This window comes from Lissotriton vulgaris, chromosome 2_1 (genome assembly GCF_964263255.1).
Source record: "Lissotriton vulgaris chromosome 2_1, aLisVul1.2, whole genome shotgun sequence".
NCBI lineage: Eukaryota > Metazoa > Chordata > Amphibia > Caudata > Salamandridae > Lissotriton > Lissotriton vulgaris.
This window is the reverse complement of record NC_141687.1, coordinates 513,616,169-513,640,077: the sequence shown is the minus strand read 5'-3', so window position 1 is coordinate 513,640,077 and position 23,909 is coordinate 513,616,169.

The window sequence follows — 23,909 nt, the reverse complement described above, 5'->3', positions numbered from 1 at the left end:
TGGTAAATAACAAATTCCAGTGTACATGCACATCTGTGCATGTACACTTGTGCCATGTGGCACACATACATGCCCTAAGGGCACACAAGCCAGAATCAGGGGTGCAACAGGGTGTCAAAGTGACACCCTGTCTCCCTTGACAATTCGGTAATTTTACCGAATCGGTATTTACCGATTCGGTAACTGACATTGATTCCTTTGGGCCTCAAGTCCCATAGGAATCAATGGCAATTACCAAATTGGTAAATACCGATTCGGTAATTACCGAATCATACCGATTCCGTAAAAAATACCGAATTATTTCCTACATCTAAATTACCGAATCTAGAATACCGAATCTGTAAAATTCGGTATTCTAGAGTCGGTAAATTAGATTTACCTACATCGGGCCCTTAGTCACATTCAGCTTCAATTCAACTTCGTAATTAATGTCTTTTCTAATATTTAATGTGGTAATAGGTTTATTCACATTTTGCTTTAGCTGAACCAAGTCTATCACGTTTTGCCTGATTTCTCACCCTAATATTTTTCTGTGCACCTAGGAAATACTCCTGCTATGCGATTTTCTTTAGGATCCATCAAATGGAAGTATGGGGATTAAGGCAACATTTCTCTGGCATAGTGTCATGGCTTTTCTCCACTCCTTTCTGAGCGAGAGAGTAAAGGTGTAGATGGTCGCTGTACCGGAACTACCGCCAATATACAATTTATATAATCAGCAGAAAGTATTTTGTGGTCTTAAGGTCACCCGTGTTTGCTTGGTTTTCTGCAGAAAGCCAAGAACAAGGCAATTCTTTGGGAGATAGTACCAGGCATTTTGAAACCACTAACACAATTGAAAACATTTAAATGAATTGCTCATTTATATTGTGTGGTATGGCTTTGTAATTGTATACTTCAAGAATACACATCCCTAAAATCCACTGGCTATGTCACACTAGGTATCAATAAATGTTAAAATGTTCAGGTGCTGTCATGTGAGAATCCAGCTGACCACTTAAAAAAAGCTCTACAGGTAATTTAGAGATTGTTGGATGTCCGAGTGCTATATTGAAAGTCTCATGACTTTGTTAGGGCTCCTGTCCGTCTTCCTTGTCAGCAATTTATACCAGCATACTGCACCACTGCATACAGTTAAACCAAAACATAAAAAAGCATTTGCAATGCAGTAGGTCTCGCATTTGCGTGAATTAGAGCTATTGGCATTGTAAATGGTATGTCTTTTAGCACTGTGATTTTGTTTGGAGTGTTGTGTATGTGTGTGGAGTGGAATTATGTGGTTTGGATTGGAATTGTTATTTGTGGTACTGTGTGTAGTGGTATTGTGTGGTGTATAATGTATTTGTGTAGTTGAATTATGTGGCATGGAGAATACATGGGGGAGAACTTCAGAAAATAGACAGATAGAGAGGGATAGTTAGTTTGCACTCAAAGTGGTGAATGAACTTCAGACAAGAGCAGAAAGAGTGTTTGAGGATGAAAGAAAGAAGTGGACAGCAGGGCACAGACATATAAAGAGGGAGCATTTGTGTACTCAGAAGTCACCAGTAGAAGAGAAGGAGAGCATGGGTTTGAGGGTGAAACATAGAAAAGGTATGGGAAAGATATTGTGCAAAAAGACCTGAAGTGAACCACATGAGAGAGGCAGGAAGAGTGCATGAGAGAGAGGTATGAGAAATGGTACGAGAAAGAGATAGAGAGAGGGAGAGAGATAGGGGCGAGGGGTCCCTGGGGAGTGGGAGGTGAGAGGTGGACTAGTACACAGCGCAAGGAGGTACCGGAAGGTAGCAAGCATGAGCATGTATTATAGAGAGGAGATAGGGAGTGTGAGGGAGGGATTAGAGGGGGCACACGGATTGCAAGATGAAAATGGTTTCAGGGTCTCTAGATACCGATTAGTCCAGTTTAAATCACTTCATCTGGCGTACTATACCCGCCTCCAACTCTGGAAGATAGGCGCTATCCCATCCCCACCTATCTCAGATGCCAATCGGACGACGGCTCCTTTTTGCACACGGTCTGGAGCTGCACGGCACTGCAACATTTCTGGTCGCGAGTGTTGTCCTGCCTGGGGCAAGCGCTAGGATGAGACCTCCCTGCAGACCCTCGACTAACTCTTCTCCACAGTACGGACGATATTTAGGGGAACATATACAAACAACATTTATTATCTCTGGGACTTACTTTGGCCAAGCGGGACATAGCTCAACAATGGAAGTCCTCTTCTCCCCCGGGGGTGGCGGCCTGTAAATCTGCTTTAGATAAATGTATGTCAGCCGAAGTGGCAGTGTTTAAAGCTCGAGGTTGCCCGTAGAAGCACGGGAAGATCTGGACACCATGGGCCAACTATCGGAGCATTGACCTTTCCTTCCTATCAACGTCAGCAGATTCAGACCCTATAGACAGACTCACTATTTAATGAATCTTCAATCTAAGATGCGGATTGGCCCACGTGGAGATAGGACTATATGTTTATATGCCTGTATAATGTTCCTAGTGGGAAGTGCGGTGCAAGCGAGGGGGTTGGCGGGAGGTGGGGGTTGTTGGTTTAACTGCGGTATTGATCCTCAAATGTTACCCTCTTCAGCAGATTTTATGTCTGTAATCCGTGATTTGCATGAACACTATTTGCGAGGGGTACGCCCCGTTGGTTGTAAAAACCCAGTACAATTTATTGTAAAAAAAAAATGGTTTGTGAGTGTGTGAGGGAGCGATGAGAGGGGCAGTAGGTGTGTTGTGGAGAGATGACCGAGTTGGTGGAAGTGTGAGGGATATATGGGCTGCATTGGAATTGTTTATTGTGGAATTGTGTGGCATGGAGTTGTGTAGTGGAAATATGTGGCATGGTGTGTTGTAGAATTAGGTGGATAGTAATTAAACGGTATTACGTGTAATGGAATTTTGTAGTGCAGTGGCCAAGATGGCGGTTGCATAATTGGAAGTGACATCTGCAAAAGCAATGTTCTCCTGCCTGCTGTGGTAGCTATGAGGACCCATCCTGTGCCAGCGCTCTGCACTCCAATATCTCCAGTCACCGAAGCCAGGTTGCATCCATTCTCTCGTCACTTACTGTATGAAATCATGAGAATTACTTATCTTCATGCCACCCAGACACTGGCGACTGCAAAAACAACAAGTGATGGACCGAATGTGGATCAATGTCACACACTCCCCCAGTCAAAAGATCTGGGCCCAAATCCATCGTTTTTTTGCACTCCGCACCACCCTGGGTTAGACAATGGCGATATGCAAATCAGCTCTGACCCTGTTGCCCCATGGGAACAGTCCAGTCCGAACTACAAAAGCCATGTCCTTCCCAGAACGGAATCAAGCATCCGAGGACCGGACCGGTTTCGAGGTAACACCTCTCATCAGCCCGGCTAGCTTGACTCCAAGTGGTGTGGAGTGCCTGGGATCCACGTCTGGGCATCCCCAGCGCACTTAGGGCGGCAACTGCAAAAACAACAAGTGATGGACCGAATGTGGATCAATGTCACACACTCCCCCAGTCAAAAGATCTGGGCCCAAATCCATCGTTTTTTTGCACTCCACACCACCCTGGGTTAGACAATGGCGATATGCAAATCAGCTCTGACCCTGTTGCCCCATGGGAACAGTCCAGTCCGAACTACAAAAGCCATGTCCTTCCCAGAACGGAATCAAGCATCCGAGGACCGGACCGGTTTCGAGGTAACACCTCTCATCAGCCCGGCTAGCTTGACTCCAAGTGGTGTGGAGTGCCTGGGACCCACGTCTGGGCATCCCCAGCGCACTTAGGGCGGCAACTGCAAAAACAACAAGTGATGGACCGAATGTGGATCAATGTCACACACTCCCCCAGTCAAAAGATCTGGGCCCAAATCCATCGTTTTTTTGCACTCCACACCACCCTGGGTTAGACAATGGCGATATGCAAATCAGCTCTGACCCTGTTGCCGCATGGGAACAGTCCAATCCGAACTACAAAAGCCATGTCCTTCCCAGAACGGAATCAAGCATCCGAGGACCGGACCGGTTTCGAGGTAACACCTCTCATCAGCCCGGCTAGCTTGACTCCAAGTGGTGTGGAGTGCCTGGGACCCACGTCTGGGCATCCCCAGCTCACTTAGGGCGGCAACTGCAAAAACAACAAGTGATGGACCGAATGTGGATCAATGTCACACACTCCCCCAGTCAAAAGATCTGGGCCCAAATCCATCGTTTTTTTGCACTCCACACCACCCTGGGTTAGACAATGGCGATATGCAAATCAGCTCTGACCCTGTTGCCCCATGGGAACAGTCCAGTCCGAACTACAAAAGCCATGTCCTTCCCAGAATGGAATCAAGCATCCGAGGACCGGACCGGTTTCGAGGTAACACCTCTCATCAGCCCGGCTAGCTTGACTCCAAGTGGTGTGGAGTGCCTGGGACCCACGTCTGGGCATCCCCAGCGCACTTAGGGCGGCAACTGCAAAAACAACAAGTGATGGACCGAATGTGGATCAATGTCACACACTCCCCCAGTCAAAAGATCTGGGCCCAAATCCATCGTTTTTTTGCACTCCACACCACCCTGGGTTAGACAATGGCGATATGCAAATTATCTGACCCAGGGTGGTGTGGAGTGCAAAAAACGTTGGATTTAGGCCCAGATCCTTGTACTGGGGTGAATGTAAGACATTGATCTACATTCTGTCCATCAAATTGTCTTTTGTAATTTTCACCCAGACACTGGCGGCACTGCACAGCCTGCAATCAACATAGAGTTCTGGTTGCATCAAGGCTACAGCTCCATTTCTCAACAATGTCCATAAGGTACATGTAAACTATGCAGCCACTTTTTAAATGTCTAATTTTTCTTCATTTTAGTTGCCTACAAATATATACTTTTTTCAGATATTGTGTTTCTGTAGTTTTTTGCTTTGCAACGTATGAGTCTTGTATAGTGCAAACTGTGTATAGAGTTGCTTTTAAATGGCTGGGTTAGTTCAGGTCGTTGGAAGGTGTTTACAGGGGGTGCAGTTGTGAGCTCTTGAGTTGAGAGTGAAGGCAGAGAGAGTTTCTCACAGACCATGCCGGTGGGTTATAATTATTTTCAGACAACTTGCGCATCCAATCCTTGGCCTCTCTGCAGAACGGACGAAGCAATTGTTTGTCACACATGTCCTAACTGTAAGATGCATTTTGCCTCAAAGTTCGTGATTGAGACATATGCAGCTGTTTAAATACTGACAGCTGTGAAGGAAAAGAAAATGTGTTTACAAGTGAGAAGAATGTGGGTGCGTGTGAGTTAGGGCATGATGAAGGGGGGTAACATAAGGAAGTACGTGCAGAAGACAGTGAAAAGACAGTGATACAAAGGAAGACGCTTTGAAGTAAAATGCAGATGGAGAATTTCTGAAAAATTAAGAGCTAAGTGGTGAGAGACTGCAGAGCAAGGTGAGGCAATCCTAAAACAGCTACCCTACTACAGATGTAAGCGAGATCATTAACTTGGTTCGATACAGCTCTGACCACCAGTGACATCCTGTTCTCTGAAAAATAAAGAAAGCTTGTTGAGGCAGTGAAACAGTGCTCAGTGACACAGAGGGCTGCAATAACTTGCCACCTCTCTGATCTATTAGATAACTTGGCGCTGAATCATCCCAGTGCGCTCAGCTATTAGGGTGACCAACTGGCATAGGTGCAAATTCAGGACGGTGAGTGTAAAAATTCAGGACAAAGGGTCAAAATTCAGGACACAAATTCAGGACAAAAGGTCAAAATTCAGGACAAAACTTCGGGACAAAAGGTAAGTTTTACAGACACGTCAGAGGTGGTCGCGCAATAGTATATAAGTAAGTAAATAGACAACCATCTAAGTACAAGTCAAAATAGGTTTATATTAGGTTGAGACAATCATGCACTTCATGGTTTTTCAGTATGGCAGCAGCCATCTGCCTTAGACAATTCAAAATTCGCATCTCGCTCCAGCAGGTACATTAGTCACCAGACAATGATGAACCACACCTGAATATAAGTAAGGCCGCTTTTATTGTTGATTGGAAACTACTGGACATACAAGGAACTTTGCAGTGCCAGCCCCCAGTAAACCCCCCCCTTTCCAGCCTCCCAGGGAAACACCCGATGCCCGGTCCGGCCAGTCCTGCCTGTCCTGCCTTGCTTCCACCCTTCAATGGTCCCCTCATCTTCACTTAGACCGTCTCTCATGTGTATTTAATTTCTCTTATAGTGTTACTCATCTCAATTATGTAGGGCAGGTTGTCAAAGTGCGTTACATCACACACATTATATAGAGACAATGACTCATATTAACGTGAAAGTCAATGTATAGGAAATGTTACTTAAGATAATGGGTGCTACAAGTTGTAATCATTCTTTTATCTATTATTCACTCTTTCACCATTCATTCTGACCTTCCATCTATGTGCCCATTTATATCCAAACATATTCAACCATTTGCAAACCTATCCACCATATATCCTTCCATCCATCATTTCACTCATCCATCCCTCCATCCACCCTTTCACTCATCCATCCATTATTTATCTACCCACCCTTTCACCCCATCTATCCATACAGTCATCCATCCACTCTTTCACCCATCCATATATTCACTCATTCATCCTGCCATTTACTCTTTCACCCGTCCAGCCATTCATTCATTTACTCATCCATCCACCCAGTCACTTATCCTTCCACCCATTCTCTCTTTCAGTCATTCATCCTCCCTTTCTCCATCCCCCTTTCAATCATCCATCCATCCATCCACCCATCTACTCATCCATTCATTTATTCCATCCATTGATCCTATTACTCATCCATCCTTTCTCTCATCCATCCACCCTTTCACTTCTTCACTCATCTATCCATCTTTTTGTCAATCTACCCCTTTCACTCATCCATCCATTCACCCTTTCACTTATCAATTCAATCCATCCATTCTTTAACTCATCTATCCACCCATCCACTCGCCCATCATCTAAGCTTTCACTCGTCCATCCATCCTTTCTTTTATCTATCCATTCACCCTTTCATTCATCCATTCATCCTTTCAGTAATCCATCCAGCCATTCACACATTCGTTCACTTATTTACTCACCCACCTTTTCACATTATGAGCTGAGCCTTTGTCTGCAGTTACAGACAGAAGAGGCCCATCAAGAACTTCACCCTAGCTGTAGTTCCTAAAGCAAGGGGTGAGGTGAGGTGGGGAGAGGGTTCACTATGCCCCTGCACATAGGCAATCTGAAAACGTAGAAGTCATGAGTCATGCATGATACACAGTGCCAGGATGTGAGGTGACTGTGACATGGTGTTGTTTCCAGGGAGTTAAGTAGTGTAAAAAAACTGGGGGGTCTCTTCAAAGGGGGTGTTCGATGTAATTAAGGGCGTAGCTTAAAACACCTAGGCTAAAAATCAGCGCTAGCATAGTGGTCCACCCGACTGGTATTATGTTGTTTATGTCATTGCATCCAGATATATATATAATACAGCAAGTGTCATTACACCAACAAAAACCAGGACTATTGGCTTTGTCAATGGTTGTTAGTTGCTTAAAATAAGAAAGCAGCAGCCACGGCTTTGTTTAATATAATATTGAAAATACTTCAGTTAAAAAATGATGAGACAGTGAAAGAACAATAACCCGTTCTTATTAACCTATTTTATAGGCTACTTTATATAAACTGCTTTCTAACGTTGCTAAAGTTGCAGCATTAGCGTTTTACCATTTATTTTACAGACCCCCCTGCTGTACACTGAGGCAGGAGGAGGCCGCCACATGCTTTACCAGCCCAGACTGCCCCATTGTCACTCTGTATGTTGCAATCAGCCCCATACAGAATGACAATGGGCGGGGAGGGGCTGCTATTTTGCTCAAGGAGGAGCGCGAGGCGCCCCATCAGGAAGGTGAGGCCTTTCACAGGGGAGCAGTGCTGCTCCCTGTGATGGCCCAAATTACGGACAAAAGGCGTCCGTAAAAGGGATCCTCACAGACAACGGACGTGAGGTCCAAATTACGGACTGTCCGTGAAATTTACGGACGGTTGGTCACCGTATCAGCTATGTCGCTCAGTTAAGATCTCTAAGTCTAGCCAGGGTATGGCTTGCTCTCATTCAATTTTCATGTTGAGTGCGTCATGATTTTATACAGATACAGTACACGCAGGCCCGCGCACAAAGGGTAACCCATTTTGTCACACATTTCACCGAACAACGATTCAGCGTAAGTGGGTTTTGTTAAACATTCTTCCTGGCTGAGCTTGTCCGTATCCATTGCTAATTTATCAATCTGCAGACTTGAAAGTCATTTAAGTGGCCTGCCCGCCGGGAACGTTTAATGTGTACATTCAGGTTTTTTTTCTTTTTTGTCCTGTGTTGTATTTTCTTTCCATTGGGCGGAAGCAGCGACAGGCCCGCAGTTTGTTTAAAGGAAGCACACTGCATTTGTGTGGGAGGGCTGTATTTGTGTCGGAGGGTGGTGGGAGGGCGTAAGCAACTACGGGGGTCAAGTTTGCTATACCACAGATAAACAAAGTAAGCGTAAGGAGACCGTGGTTGGCCAGTGCTCCTTAGTCTTGACCGGAAGGGAGGTATCTTCTGCGAGAGCGACTTAGGATGCAGCAAAAAAGAGCGATGGAGGAGGAAACCAATGGTAAGTAGCAGGCAGAATAAAGTGAGTTTGTTGACTACAAAAGGCCTTGCAGACTGCATGCGTACTGATTCTTTTTTGCAAACATATTTGCAAGTGATTTTCAACGAAGCAAGCAAATATCCATTGTCACCATAATCAAACTTCCCTCTCCCCCATCAAGGTATCATCTATACGCACCGGTATGCATCCACTTTCCTAATTAATAGTGTTCATGTTCTACGTTCCCCATGAGCAATTAGGAATCATGGCATAGTATTCACCAATCCAGTATCCCGATTCACCACGACTCACTAGTCCTCATCGCCCTCCGTCGATTGGGTTATCAGCGTCTGAACCAGTTCCTTCCATGCCCTTGCTGCATCTAGTGCCTTTTCATTGTTCTGGCGTCTCGCCTGCCGAAGTCGAATGGCACCCTCTCCACTAGCCCACTTGATCGGCTCAGCTCTCCAATTTTTTACTGCTGGGACCTTCTGTCGCCTTCCAGCGCATCGTAATTTCCCTTTTTGCCAGTACTAGGCTCATATCTATAAGCTTACTTGTCACCTTTGTCTTGGAGGTATGAGGGAACCAGTGCAATATACATGTCGCCATGTCAAAGGTCAGCTGGTGTCCCGTAATCAAGGTTAATAGTCCCCCCACCTCCTCCCAATAGTTCCCTAACTTCGGGCACCCCCACAACATATGGTCTAACACTGCACCTACCATATTACACCTAGGACACATCACATCCCCAACATTATAATATTCCATGATTTTACTCGGAGTCAGATACGCCCTATGGATTATAAAGAAATGTACAAGTTGAAAACGTGCATTCCTGGTGCCCTTCCACGCCCTGTGTAGAAGTTGACCCCATGTGGCCTCTGGTATGGGCCTCCCCACTCTCACCTCCCATTTCAGTCGTAGTGTATCCAATGGTGCCAAACCCTCCATCAGAATTCATGAATATAGACATGTTACTGCCTTGAAGGTACCTGCTGCCATCACCACATACTGACACGCTTGCGTTAGTTCCGGTTTTAGCAGTCCCCCTTTCCAGTGTTTTTGGATAGCTCGCACCAAGGCTGGATGTATCAGAAAATCTCCTCTAGGAAGATCAAACCTCTCCTGCAGCATCTGAAAAGCTAACAGCGCTCCATTTTCGTATAGGTCCCCTAACATGTGCACCCCGCCTGCTCCCACTCCCATAATGATGACCAGTCTCCTTCATGGGGTAAGGCTGTCAACATCCCCAGTGGGATCTCGGGCGCATAAGGGCGTTGCTCACCCGCTCTTCTCAGGCTCCTATTCCAACATGGCGTCAGAGTCTTTTCCTCTAAAGTGAGATCTTTAAGTTCCAATCTTTGTTGCAGCACAATAAAAGACAGGACATGTCTCGGAATTCCAACCCCTCTCCCATGTTCCGGGCCCCTGAATTCCTTGGCCACCTCCTGTGTAAGAACCTGCAACTGCGCAGCTATATAATAAAACTCCAGGTCCGGGACCGCTAAGCCGCCCTCCACCTTAGGTCGCCTTAATGTCTTAAGCGCCACCCTGCGTCTCCCAGATCCCCAGATAAATCCTACCATCATAGATTTCAGGTTGACAAACACGGAGCACGGCACCCATGGAGGTAGCGTCCTGAAAAAGTACAACAGCCTAGGCAGTGCCACCATCTTCAATAAAGCTATCCTGCCCATCACCGAGAGCAGAAGAGTACTCCAAAATGCCATGCTCCCCCTAAGGGCTCGTACGCATCTCCCTATATTCCCTTCTAAGAGGTCACTGGTTCCATGATAAATATGTACTCTAAGGTTCCCACCGCACAGACGTCAGCATCGTAGGTACTACTGTCCCCGGTTGCACTGGGAACAAGCAAGTTTTACTCCATTGACCTTGAGGCCTGAGACCCTTCCAAAATCCAACAACAATCGCTCAGCCCCGCCAATGCGCCATCTATATCTGCCAAAAACAACAGCAAATCATCCGAGTATAATGAAATGTATTGTTGTGTTCCTCTAAAAGCTGGGCCCTTATACCACCGTCCCAACTGAGGCCGCGCTGCTAGCGGTTCCATTGCCAGGGCGAAGAGCAAAGGGGACAGCGGACAACCCTGTCTTGTCCCACTGGCCACTACATAACGGGAAGAAAACATCTGCCCCACTTTAACTCTCGCCACAGCCGATGTATACAGCACCGTCGTCCACTTCACAAACTCTTCGCCCAGTCCAAAGCGCCCCATTGTTTTATACAAATACGGCCATTCGAGGCTATCAAAAGCCTTTTCTATATCTACTGATAAAATTGCGTTCCTAGGTGAGTCTATACCTGTTTCTCCTAGGATCCTCACCAGCCTCCACACATTGGTGGCAGTATTCCTGGTAGGAATAAATCCTGCTTGATCTTCATGGACCAAGGCAGTCATATGCTGTAGTAAGCGCGATGCTAGAATCCAACTAAGTATCTTATAATCAGTAGTGAGCATTGACAATGGGCGATACGCTGCTGCATCAGTGCTATCATGTCCAGGTTTTAGCAGTGGGACAATGAGGGCCTCACGCATTGAGTCTGGCTGCTGCCCCAAGCCCCGTGCCTCGCTATAGACCTCCAGCAACCGTGCTGCTAATATGTCTATAAATTGCATATAAAATTCCACTGGCAACCCGTCCTCTCCTGTTGACTTATTCCTTGCCATCTGCAGTCCTAAATTCCTCCAGCAATATGGGCCAACCAAGATACTGCGCCTGCTCTTCCTCCAACTGTGGAAGCACAACATCCCCCAAGAAGGACCCAATAGCCTGCTCATCCACTGCCAGCGTACTCTCATAGAGCTTCTCATACTAGTCTCTGAACCCATGCATAATCCCACTCTGAGTATAGACTGTTGTACCCTCGACCAGCCTTAGTGCCAGAATCGGTGAGCTACGGTAGGGTTAGTTAGCCAAGCCAGCAGCGTTCCTGCCTTGTAGCCCTCTGCGTGTGCTTTCTCGACATATTTCCGATAGTCGAAGCAACGCTGCCTCTCTACTTCCGTGGCTAGCTTCTCTTTAGCTTCTATCACTTCCCTCTGACGCTCTGGGTGCTCAAGCCTAGCCTGCTCTGCCAACCTCAATCGTTGGTCCACTGTTTCAACAGCTTGCAGTAGAGATTTCTATACCCCAGCGTATTTACCTATGCATAACCCCCGAACTACCACAATTAAAGGCGTCCCATTCCATCGCCCTCGTAGTAGTAGACCCTGCATTCTCATTAAAGTAGTGTGCTATCCCCTTCTCCAACTCCCTACGAAACACCGGATCCTCTAATGTTTCAGGGCGCAATCGCCATGTAGGAATTTCAGCCCTTTCCTTCGTCCAGTGCAAGGTGAGCAGCAGTGGATTATGATCGGACAAGGTCCTAGTGAGATATTCAGAGCTGGCTTCAGCAACGTCACCATTGGGGAGCACAACACAGCATCTAGTCGAACATGCAGGTCGTGTAACGCTGAAAAGTAGGAGTAATCCCTAACTTGCGGGTGATGTGATCTCCAAACATCAATCAAGTGCCACTTAGCTTGGACAGTCGATGAACAGGGGAATCTGGTAGGGGGGGATGTGATCTGTCCATGGTCGTGTCCGTTATTGAATTAAAATTCCCTCCCACTATGATCGGGCCCGCCAGAAATTGTGCTAAAGTGCCAGACAGTCGGTCTAGAAATCGCGCTTCATCTACATTTGGGGCATAAATGCTACAAATAGTTACCTCCCTACCGTATAGGCGCCCCTCAACCGCCACAAATCTGCCCTCCCCATCTATTGTCTTTTTAAGCACCTGAAAAGGGACCCCCGCTCTAATCCAAATTAATGCCCCCCTCGCAAACGCCGAATATGATGTGCTAAATACCTGTCCTCTCCATCTACGCTGCAGTGCCAGGCCTTCCGATTTATTAAGGTGTTTTTCCTGGAGCAACGCTATGTGCACTCCCCTTCTAACTAGATATGCATGAACTCTGTGACACCTCGTCATCGTGTGTAGCCCCCTTACATTCCAGGTAATCCATCGTAAATCAGGTACAGTCCCCATCACAGCAATACAACCACTCCCTCCCTCTACTGACAGCATTGAACACACCGGTGTACCCCAAAACCCAACTCACCCCCCAATCCCCTTCCCCACCAAGAACAGGTCCTAAAACAACATTGTTAGTTCCCATCCAAACTAATCCAACATTTCTCTCACACCTAAGCCCAGCAGTAGCCACTGCAGGCATGCCTTATGGGCAACAGAGGCGGGGGTTGGGGGGGGAGGGACTTAGTGCCAATGGCGACCGCTCCCTCACGCACAACCACCCCGCCGCCATCCCAATAGAGCACAGCCACCACTTCCACCCATGCACCAGTTGGTAATATAGCGAAGCATTGTACTTTAAGGCGTTACCCTGCCCCGGAGTCACATCCCAGACAAATTCACTGTCCACCACATTGTTCGACTGCGCTATTACAGCGCCATACCTAGTCCACTCACAGCTACCCAGCCGATCACCAACCCCATCACTCTACAACACAAATCCTCACTCATCAATGAGTGCATCCGCCGTGGCTGGGGTGACCTGCGGCATCTGAACGCTGCCGACCTCCGACAACTCCAATTCCGACTGTGTCTTGTCCTTCTCCGCGTCCGTGCTCCCTGGTGATTGCCGAGTCTGACTACTAGATAACGCTGACACTGCCTCTAGCGCATTCTGCCTCTCCAACTCGGTTTGGGACTGTGATGGTCTCCGCACCTTCTGTCCCCTGCGCCGAAATGAAGTACGGCGGCGCTGAATGTCCAATGTATAATCAGGAAATATGGTCACCCTTCCGTTATCGACCTGATACGGCCCATCCATTCGCGCCCTCTGCAACAATAAGTCTCTGTCCCTATAATGCAAGAGCCAAGCCACCACTGGGCGCGGGGGACGACCCGGCTGCGGTGGCCTGGCAGGCACCCTGTGTGTGCGTTCCATCGCAAAGAAGGTAGATAGACCCTCAGCCGCAACCACCGTTCTCAACCACTGTTCGAGGTAATGCACCATATCAGACCCTTCCACTTTTTCAGGTAAGCCCACCACGCGAATGTTGTTGCGTCGACTACGGCTTTTAGCATCCTCGACCCGCTTCTCCAATGCTTGTATGCGATCTAGCGCATCCGTCATTTTCGCTTTCAACAACTTTTGGGCCGGCGCCATTTCCTGGATAACCGTTTCCGTCTGCTTCACCCTATCCATCAGCTTAGTGTGGTCCGCCTTTAGTAGTCCCAGCCCCGTCGCTACCTGCGCGATGTCCTGTTGCAGAGCCGTGCGCGAATCCGCGATAGCTGCTAGTGTACGGTCGAACTGTCTTTGCATCTGAGGATCCTGAGTCTCCTCCATCCCATCCGATTCCACTTGCAACTGCTGCTCACCCTCCGGCTGCTGGGCCGCACCACCCGGTTTTCCTCTTGGCTTCCCAATATTTAGAGTTAGCAGTAGCAACAAGGTGTAAGCTCCCTCTCTGCTAGTCCTCCGGTTCCCTGACCCACTTCCACGGCCTCCACCGCTTACCAAGAGCTCCGGAATTCCCTCAGCCAGGTATGTCGTCCTTCCGCCGTCTCTGATCCCCACCGTGCTAACCGGTCACCTCCAGTGATTGCACCATATTCAACAACACACAAGGAGCCAGATTTCCCCAGTTCCAAGCTCGCACCAGCCGGCCCCAGAACCCAGTAGTTGAAGCGCCAAAAAGGGTGAACCCCAGCTCCCTCTCCTCTGAGAGCCAAAGTGGCGTTGCTGCACTATGCGCCACACCCTCACGCTTGTGCTCAGCACCCAGTTTCAGGGCACAGTCAAGTTCTTGGAGACTGTACACCGTCTCATATAGCACCAGTCTCACTGTGTCCTCTGAGCTAGTTTTCCCATGTCATTTTTCAGGACTGCTCATTATCAGGCTCTGCCATCTGCGGCCTGATGAGAATAATAAAAAATAAACACTGCCTTTCCTCAACATTAGAAGAAAAATGTGACCCTATGCTTATTTTTTGTTTTAAACTCAAGCCTGTGAGCTTCTTTGAAGGTGTCTGGGAGCTATTAGTAGCTTGCAATTGTCTGGTTGGAAACACCTGATGTATAGAGTGTGTGTGGCAATGGTGACTCTGGCCACACTGGGAACATTTTTATGTTACCTTTTGAGACACCTTTCCAAAAAATCATCTATAGTGTTCGTGCAAGTAGGGGTTTAATACTGGTTAGCAGGGATAAAAGGTACTGTTTTAAAGGCTGCAACAAAATAGAGTGCTACAAAAAAGGTGAGAAATCATGGGTGACATGCAAAAAAGGTGGATTTTTTACATACATAATGCACCGGGGAATAAAAGAGTATTCCCTGTCCTCTCCATTTTTCAGTCTCCATAAAGTCTTTAGGCACATTAATGGGGTGGGTATTGGGCAATGTGGCCAGTCCTCTTGAAAGTCGGTCTTTCTGCCTGTCCTGTCCAGAAAGTCGGTCTTTCTGCCTGTCCTGATTTGGGGCTTAAATGCGTACCAGCACTGTCTCCGCATCATGTCATTTACTTTGTGCCAGGGCAAAAGGTCCTTCTCTATCTATTTGGGTATCAGTGGCCACAAAGAGTACCCCAGGTCAGACTGATACCAAAGTGACTGTAGCGTAAGACAAGAACTCAGTTGCATACACCATCCATTTCCAGTAGAGCCTTATTGTCTCTTTTTAGGTGTCTCCTGCAATATTGCCACCTGAATCCCTCTCTGTTGCACATATACATCTTATATATTCTGGTGACCATCCCTATTCCTTTTATATTCCAGTTGAGAAATTTATATTTGTTGCATGTATCATGAAAATGATCTCACACCTGTACGTTTGTCACACTCCCCTCCCAGGTGATCCTCCATCGACAAACTCCACAGAAACCAGCATACCTAGTGTAGCAACCATCTGCAAATATATTTTCTGTTGACACTCCACGTACCGAGCCAGCTAACTCCACTCTCCCAAGGCCAAGCAGTAATCTCCCTTCCTCAGAACCACTGTATGTGTATAAACAAAGTATTAAGTCTCTCACCCATTTTAAACTGTGAGGATACCTATGTGTGCATGTCATTTGTCCTCACAGCTCCCGGCTATAGACCATATGCCCACACATCCCCTTGTTATTAAGATTCAGTATCTGTCAGTATCCACTTGTGATCTAACACCATAGATGCCAAATTTACCATCTTTAAATCATGTGCCTCCAAATCGTTCAGCTTTGCATATTCATGTATCCTCACAATCAGCCGGTCACCTCTCCGTAAAAACCTTTACTCTGTACTCTTATCTCATTTGTCATCTAGCATCCAAAGAGTCAGCTACAAAATGTTTGAGTGATGAGCTGTGGTTCTCTCCGAAATAAGCTTGAGTGGCGTTGTTCATTTTCTCGCCCAGTCACTAAAGTCACTTTCTGGGCCATCACAAATGTATTTGCTGCCTCTATCACCTCTAGTCTTTTATTTTCTGCTTCGGATCCTCGTCTGGTTGTTGACATCTCTACGAGTCAAGCATTGTCTACTTCTCTTTGGGGGTTCCTGCTTTGCTTCTGCTACACATGTTTTCCTATAGAATACTGTTCAAACCAGTCCCAAGCTTCTGCGGGCTCATCAAAAAACAAAGATTTGTCTTCTAGCATTACTTGTAGCTTTGACAGATTCAGCAAAATGTACCTTATTCCTGTCTCCCTCTTCACTCTCTTGACTGCGATATATGATGCCCTCTTGTTTTGGAAGGCTGCCGTATCGTAAGGGAAAACAATACCGTGCATTTCTCCACCTTATGGGGCCCCTCAGGCATGAAATTCTGTAGCAATGTATCTAGGTTTCTAAAGTGTAGAAACCTGGTTGAAACTACAAAACTGTTCAGGATGAACATAGACACTAGATCCACTATGCAACATCCAACAACTAACTTTGAGATACAGGACGTTGAGTCCATCCTTGCCATACACACCCTTGGCAACAGTAATGAGGCTTTATCTGTAATTGATGTGGAGGAAACCCTGGGAAGGTTTGACTTTGGTTCAGACGCTGCTTGTAACACCCAAGTCCAGATATAAGCCAAACATGGCATATGATCATTTGGAGGCCTTTCATTATGTCATGATCTATGAGCTCATGAAATTACAAAATGACAATGAGAATACACACCTCTATAAAAACAAACAGGCACTACAAAACATGAAGGATGATTCATCAATCATCATTAAAGGAGGAAAATATAGTGGTAATGGATGTCGTTAAGTGTAGAGCTGAAGCACAATGTCAGCTTAGGGATAGAAATACATTGTCACACGTGCCGAACATCTGTCCTCACATACCAGAGTATTCTACACAAATGGCATGAGAAAGAACTTCTGGATTTTGATGAGAATACATTTTGAAGGAGTAACATCCCAAAATACCATGTACATATTTATCACCCCGAAATTCACAAGAAACCCACCAATCCCCCTGGGAGGTCAATAGCATCCTCTAATGGTAGTCTATTGGAGAATAAAGCAATCTTTGTGTATCACTTTTTTTCTCTCTATGTCCTTCTGATACAAGCTTATTGTAGGCACAGTACAGACTTCCTTCGCAGAATGCACAACATCACATGGGAAGAGAGCTACACCATGATCAACGTGGATGTATGTTCCCTTAACACCTGCATTGAACACTCACCAGGTGTAGAAGCCTGCATGCACTACTTTTAAAGCTGTCCCAGTTCACTTTTGAAACACACCATCATGATTAAAAAGATAATGCTGTATTGTTAATATTTTCCTCTGTGAGGAGACAGTGTATATAGATAATGCTCAGGTACTGCGATGGGCACCTGCTTCGCCTCCAGCTTTGCAAATATTTTTTATTTCTGGTGGGAGGAGCAGGTGGTCTGGACAGAAGATCATGAAAGATACACTTGTCAAATCCCTATTAGGATCAGACGCATTGACTATCGTTTCCTCATATAGGATAGTGACACCTTAGCCTTAGAAATTATCCAACTACTGGGACAGAATAACCTCAATCTACAATTCACGTACCAAATAAGCAAATCCAGAGCGAATATCTGGATTTTCCCCATAAGGAGAGAGAATAAGACCATGATCACACCCCTACACAGCCAGGAAATTGTTCCCTCCAAGCTAGAAGCTGCCATCCTGACTTCCTAAAGTGGAGTATCCCTTATGGGGAACTCCTCAGGACTCATCAAAATTGCTATAGTGACAATGACTTTCCCAGAGGAAAACATTGTAGAGAGGTTTAAAGGCAGGGGTTATCCCTAGAGAGTTCTGATTCAGGCAATATCCAAAATCAGTAATGTCAAACAGGATCAAGTGCTTTTCAGTGATGACACCACCAATAAGACAGTGGAAACACCAAGATTCATAACCACCTACCACAATAAATTACACAAGGCGAGGGAACTTGTTAAACAACACTGGAACCTCCTAACTGCTGATTCAGTGATTAGCAAGGATATTGGCCAGTGCCCAGCAATCAATCACATGTAGAAAATATAGGTCTATTAGGGATAGTGTTGTTCACAGCCATTTAAGCCATGCCAAACAGTTGTCTAACTGGTTAGGCTCATTCATAGGATTCCGCAAATGTGGATCCTGCAAGGCCTTTACTTCTTGTACCAATCGTGATAGATATCCTCTGCCTATTGGTGATACTAGGAAGATTTCCAAACTCATTATGTGCACCTCTGTTCATGTCATATATATTTTAAATTCAAATTTGTTTTATTGATTTCAAAAGCATAGACAGGCAATACAGTGCAATGGGAGGGCATCATATATAGATATCGGTTGAGACAGACGTGCACGTCTTCTCCACAAAGCAAACTGCATATAGGATACATGTGCCAGGCAAGAAGTGTGATGCAAGACCCACACATGCTGAGCATGATAGAGAAGCAAAACTTCAAAATCAGAAACCAAAAACTCCCTCCCCTCCCACCCCAACCAGTGTGCCATATCAGTAAAGCAATTGCCAATATGCCCATATCTCGTTCAGCGCACCTATTCATGGAGTCATGGAGGGTTGTGTGGGTTATCCGTAAGGCGTAATAAACGCAGATATCTAGGGCATGTGATTTCGTTGAATTCAGTTGAGAGGAAGGCTAGTAGTGGTAGCCAGACCTTTCGGAACGTGGCTACAGACTGTGTGAGTGTAGCCTGGATGCGTTCCAAGCCCAGTGTAAACCACATTTTATGCAGGCATCCCGCATGAGTGGGTCTGGTGGGCGATCCCCAGAGTGACAGAACATGTTGTGATGCAGCTTGCATGGCGATCCCCATTTGACGACCTCGGTCTGATTTCAAAGGGAAGGTAAGTGCATTGGGGAGGCCTAGGATAGTGTAAGCTGGGAATGTCGGGATTTCAGTGTCGAATGTACTATCTATGTGGTCTAAGACCACCTTCCAATAGTCCCTAACTTCTCTACACTCCCAGAGGAGATGAGTCATGGTGCCGCGCTCCCCGCAACCCCTCCAGCAAAGCGCGCTGCGAGTTGGATTCCCCTTGTTGAGCCGAACTGGGGTAAGGTGCCAGTAAAGGGCTAGTTTTACCGCTGCCTCCCTGCCTGCTGTGTTGCGTGTGGAGTGGGATGCTTTATAGTATATGTAACTCCATTCCTGGTCTGTCAGGGTCCTCCCCAGTTCCGCTTCCCATCGCTTCTGTCCTGCCGCCCTATCTGGTGTAAGTGGGGGTGTGAGCATCTTGTATAGTTCCGAAATTAGATGCTTGTCCGATTCCTTCGTTACTAGCCATTGCTCGAAATCCGTCATGTGTCTGCTAACTAGAGGAGCGCAGTCCGGGTGTGTGAGCCAGTACCGGAGTTGAAAGTATTGGAAGAGGTGGGGGGAGACAACATCATATCCTTGAGACAGATCGGAGAGGGAAAGAAAGCCCCGCAGATCGAAAAGGTGCCCTGCTGACCTGCAGCTCGTACCGCGCCCTGTAAGAAGGCGCAGGGGTCAGTGCCCGGCAGAAACTCCGGGTTGTCTAGGAGGGGAGTGAGCAGGGAGGGAAAGGTCATCAGGCCCCTTTTAACGGCTACCGTGTCCCAGACCCGCAAGATAGTACGGGTGATGGGTGACCTCTTGAGATATCGCAATCTGTTGTGCCGGAGAAGGAACGGGATCTTCCAAAGGGATGTCTGAGCCATCGCTCTATCTTGGAACAACCACAGTTTTTCAGATTCCGGTCTATACCACTCCACCAAATAGTGGAGCTGGGAGGCCTGGAAATATTGCTGAAGGTTGGGGTTCCCAAGACCACCCTCATCCATGCCCCGGTATGTCAATTGTTTGTGCAAGCGCAGGCGTTTCCCCCCCCCAGAGGAAGTGGTGAAGGGCAGCCTGTAGAGTTGCGATGGTGCCAGCCGGAGGTAACACTGGGATAGTTTGGAAGAGGTACAAGATCTTGGGCAAGGCCGACATCTTCACCGCCGCAACTCGCCTAGCAGGGAGAGCAGCTGTTTGGACCATCGCGCGAGGTCAGTTTGAATCTGGGAAGTGAGAGTCGCGTAATTGAGGGCAACCGTCGAGTCCGTGAAGGAAGCGAGGGTAATACACAAGTATGGAAGTTGTGCCGCCGTCTGTAAGCCTCCACCATACTCTGGTGCGTCCGCGAGAGAGCGGGTATTTCTGCCCAGGGGCAGTATCAGTGATTTCCCCCTGTTTATTTTGAAGCCAGATATGCCACCAAAGGATTCTATTTCCCCCAAAAACACAGGAATTGAGCAGTCCGGGCGGTCAAGGGCAGCTATGATGTCGTCGGCGTATAGGCCGATCGTATGAGGTTCCCCGCCAAAAGTGATGCCATGGATGTTGGGGTTGTCGCGGATCTTTTGCGCTAGCGGCTCTACATACCGAGCGAATAAAGGGGGTGAGAGTGGGCACTCGTGCCTCGTTGGATCTCGAAGGGGCTCGAGCGTAGACCACCCAGGCGGACCCGCGCTCGAGGATGGTGATAGCAGCTTGCAATCCAGTATTGAAAGCGGTCCCCTAACCGAAAGCGAGCCAAAACCCTCTGCAAGAAGGCCCAATCCACCCGGTCAAACGCTTTTTCCGCGTCAATGGCCAGCAGAATTGTGTCTGATTGTTGGAAATGGCCTTTGTCGATCAGGTGGAGGATCGTTTGGTGTTATCACTACATTGGCGGCACGGCCCGAGGCGAGCAGCTAGCACACCCGTGAAAAGCTTGAGGTCCAAGTTAAGGAGGGAGATAGGGCGAAACGCCGAGCAGTGCATGGGGTTTTTGCCGGGTTTAGGCAGCACCACGATGTCAGCCTCCAGCATATCCGGAGGGATGGAGCCCGGGCCGCTGAAGGAGTTGAAAAGCCGAGTGAGGACAGGGGCTAGTAGCGAGCTAAAGGTTTTATAAAAGGCGGCTGAGAAGCCGTCCGGCCCCGGGGATTTGAGGGGGCGTAGGCGGGATAAAGCCTCTATCACCTCATCCAAACAGATGGGGGCCTCCAAGGCGTCTGCACTCGCCGGGGACAGCGTGGTGATCTCCGCAGTCTCCAAATAGCCATCAATGTTTTTACCCAAAACAGTGTCGGCGCGGTACGAAGAGGCGTAGAAGCCCCGAAATGTCTCCGCTACCTTAGCCTCCCCGTCGATTTCCACGCCGTTCCCATATTTGAGGCCTAAGATCTTCGAGCGTTGGGATTTGACTTTCAGCGTGCTGGCAAGTATGCGACAGGTCTTGTTCCCCCAACATAGTATGTGTGGCGGAGGAGGAGAGCAGCGAACTCTGCCCTGTCCGTATCGAGGCTGGCCAGTTGGGACCTGGCAGCTTTCAATTGCCTACACACCCGGGGAGCCCCGGTGCGACTGTGAACCTTCTCGAGTTCAGAAACTTGGGTAGTGAGTTCCTCTCTTTTTGCTTTACAGACCTTAGCCTTTGATGCCGCGATCGCGATGAGTTCACCATGGGCCACCGATTTCAGGTCACCCCCACAGGGCTGAGGCCGAGGTCTCGGACATGTCATTAATGGTTAAGTAGTCGGTAATACACTTGTGAAGTTGCTTGGTAACCTCTCGGCGCTGCAAGAGAGTTTCACGCAACCTCCATGTCCCAGGGGGACGGCTAGGTTTGGGGATCATGAGCAGTAGCTCAAAAGCAACATGGTCGGAGATAGCTGCTGGCACAATGCAGACGTCTGTAAGGCTATTGGCTAAGTCGGAGGAGGCGAGGAAATGATCGAGTATGGCATAGGAGCGATGCACGTGTGAGTAAAAGGTGTAATGGGATGTCCCAGTGTCTTTGGCCCTCCAGAAGTCCACCAGACCCCGTTCGTGTAGCCAAGCCTTGCCTGCCGTGGAGAGGGTGCCTGTTCCCCGTATCTATGTCCCGATCTATCCATGTTAGTGTCCATCACCAGATTGAGGTCCCCCTCTAGAAGCAGGAGAGAGTTAGGGGATTGAAGAGTCTCTGAAATGGCGCTTTTCAAAAAGGTTTCCTGTCCAGTGTTCGGAATATATAAGGAACCAATTGTCAGTTGCTGGCACCCTATCAAGAAGTTATGAGCAAGGAGCCTGCCCTTAATCTCCCCTGATTTAACCCCCACCCGCCCCCGGAACCACTTAGACACTAGAATGGCAACCCTTGCCCTTTTCACTGGGAGAGAGGAGAAGAACTGCTGGAGGAAGGCGCGGGAGTGCATCCTATGCCAAACTTTCGCAAGCAGATGGGTCTCTTGGAGTAAGCAAATCTCGCCCCCCGAATTTTCCAAGTATGAGATCACCGCCCTCCGCTTAATGGGATTGTTTAAGCCCTTCACATTAAGGCTCAATATCTTCAGAGCTGGGTTAGTCATCGATGGGCAAGTGGATAGAAAGATCTACGCGTGGTGGTAATGCCGCTGTGTGAAATGGAAGTGAAAGGCGATTGATCCATCCTGTTGAACCCCCCCCGGCACACTGGTTCCCTCCCTCAGCCCCTCCCGCCGCCCCCAACCCAACCCCAACTGAAGACCCCCCCATCCCCGCTCCCTCCCCCCTTCCGAACTCAATCCCCCCAACCCACCATCCCCCTTTTCGAACTCCAGTCACCCCCCCTGCCAACTCCCTGCTCCCCCTCCCTTACCCCAACTGGAAACCCCCAAAAACAAACCATAGTCCCAGGCCTATCGGAACAAAGTTCAGACTGTAGAGTCTTAACGTTGAGGAGTTTGTGTACTGGTGAAGCTGGTGGCTCCCCCGCCCCTCCCCCCGCCCTCCTGAGAGCAAAGCAATGCAGGCAAATCCCCTAGCTAGAGTGCCTCAGGATGGAGCTGTCCTATCCTTGACCACCTCTTGTATGGCCGCAGCCTGTTCCAGGGCCATGGTCGCCGGGTCAAGTTTAAGGTCCTCCTTGGGGGGGGCGGTGCCTCAACTGTTGCCACCCGCCGAGGGAACGCTGCGAGGACCTTTCCTGTGATTGTCGTGGTGAAGCCTCCTCTGGCTGCCCATCCTCCGCTAGGTCAAGTCCCAGTAGGGCGCACGTGTCTCGGAGAGAGCGGAGTTGATGCAGCGCCCCTTTCCATTTGAAAATCAAACGAAAAGGATGACCCCAGGAGTAGGGCATCCCATTGTCTCTCAAAAATGTCGTAGCTACCCGGAAGGCCTTCCTCTTCTGGAGCGTGATGGCCGAAAGGTCCTGAAACAAGGCCATGAGGGTGCCCTGGAAGTGGAGAGGTTGTTTCCGACGGGCCTCCTGTAGAATCCGCTCCTTCAGTGGGAAGTCAGGGAGAAAGGCAAGGATGTCCGGCGGGGGGGGGGGGGCAGGTGCACGCCGCGCCAGGCCAACTCTGTGCGCGCGGTAAGTGCGAATAGCAAAGTCAGCAGGTTCACCAAGAATCTCCCGAAAGAGCTCCTGCAGGTAACAGGTGACGCTGTTTCCCTCTACTTTCAATGGCACCCCCCGGACTCGTATGTCGGATGACTTCCTGCTGTAGTAGTTCCACCTCTTCGCTACAGGCCTGGTTCGTGTCTTCCATTTAGGCTACTCGCTCTCCCAAGCCATCAACATCCCTGTGGAGTTTGCGTTGTTCCCTTGCCTGATCCTGCTTCAGAGTCTGGAAGTCGTCCCTAAGTGTGTTGAAGAGGGATTCCAGGAAGGATTTTGTGATGGGGGCCCCTCCGTCATCTTGTTCAGGGGTGCTGGACGTAGTCTCTGGCGAGGGAGGGTTCTGGGTCTTTTCCCCTTTTGGGGTGCTTTTAACTAACATATCCGTTATAGTACGGCCGCCTCTGCGACCCGCGTTGGCCAT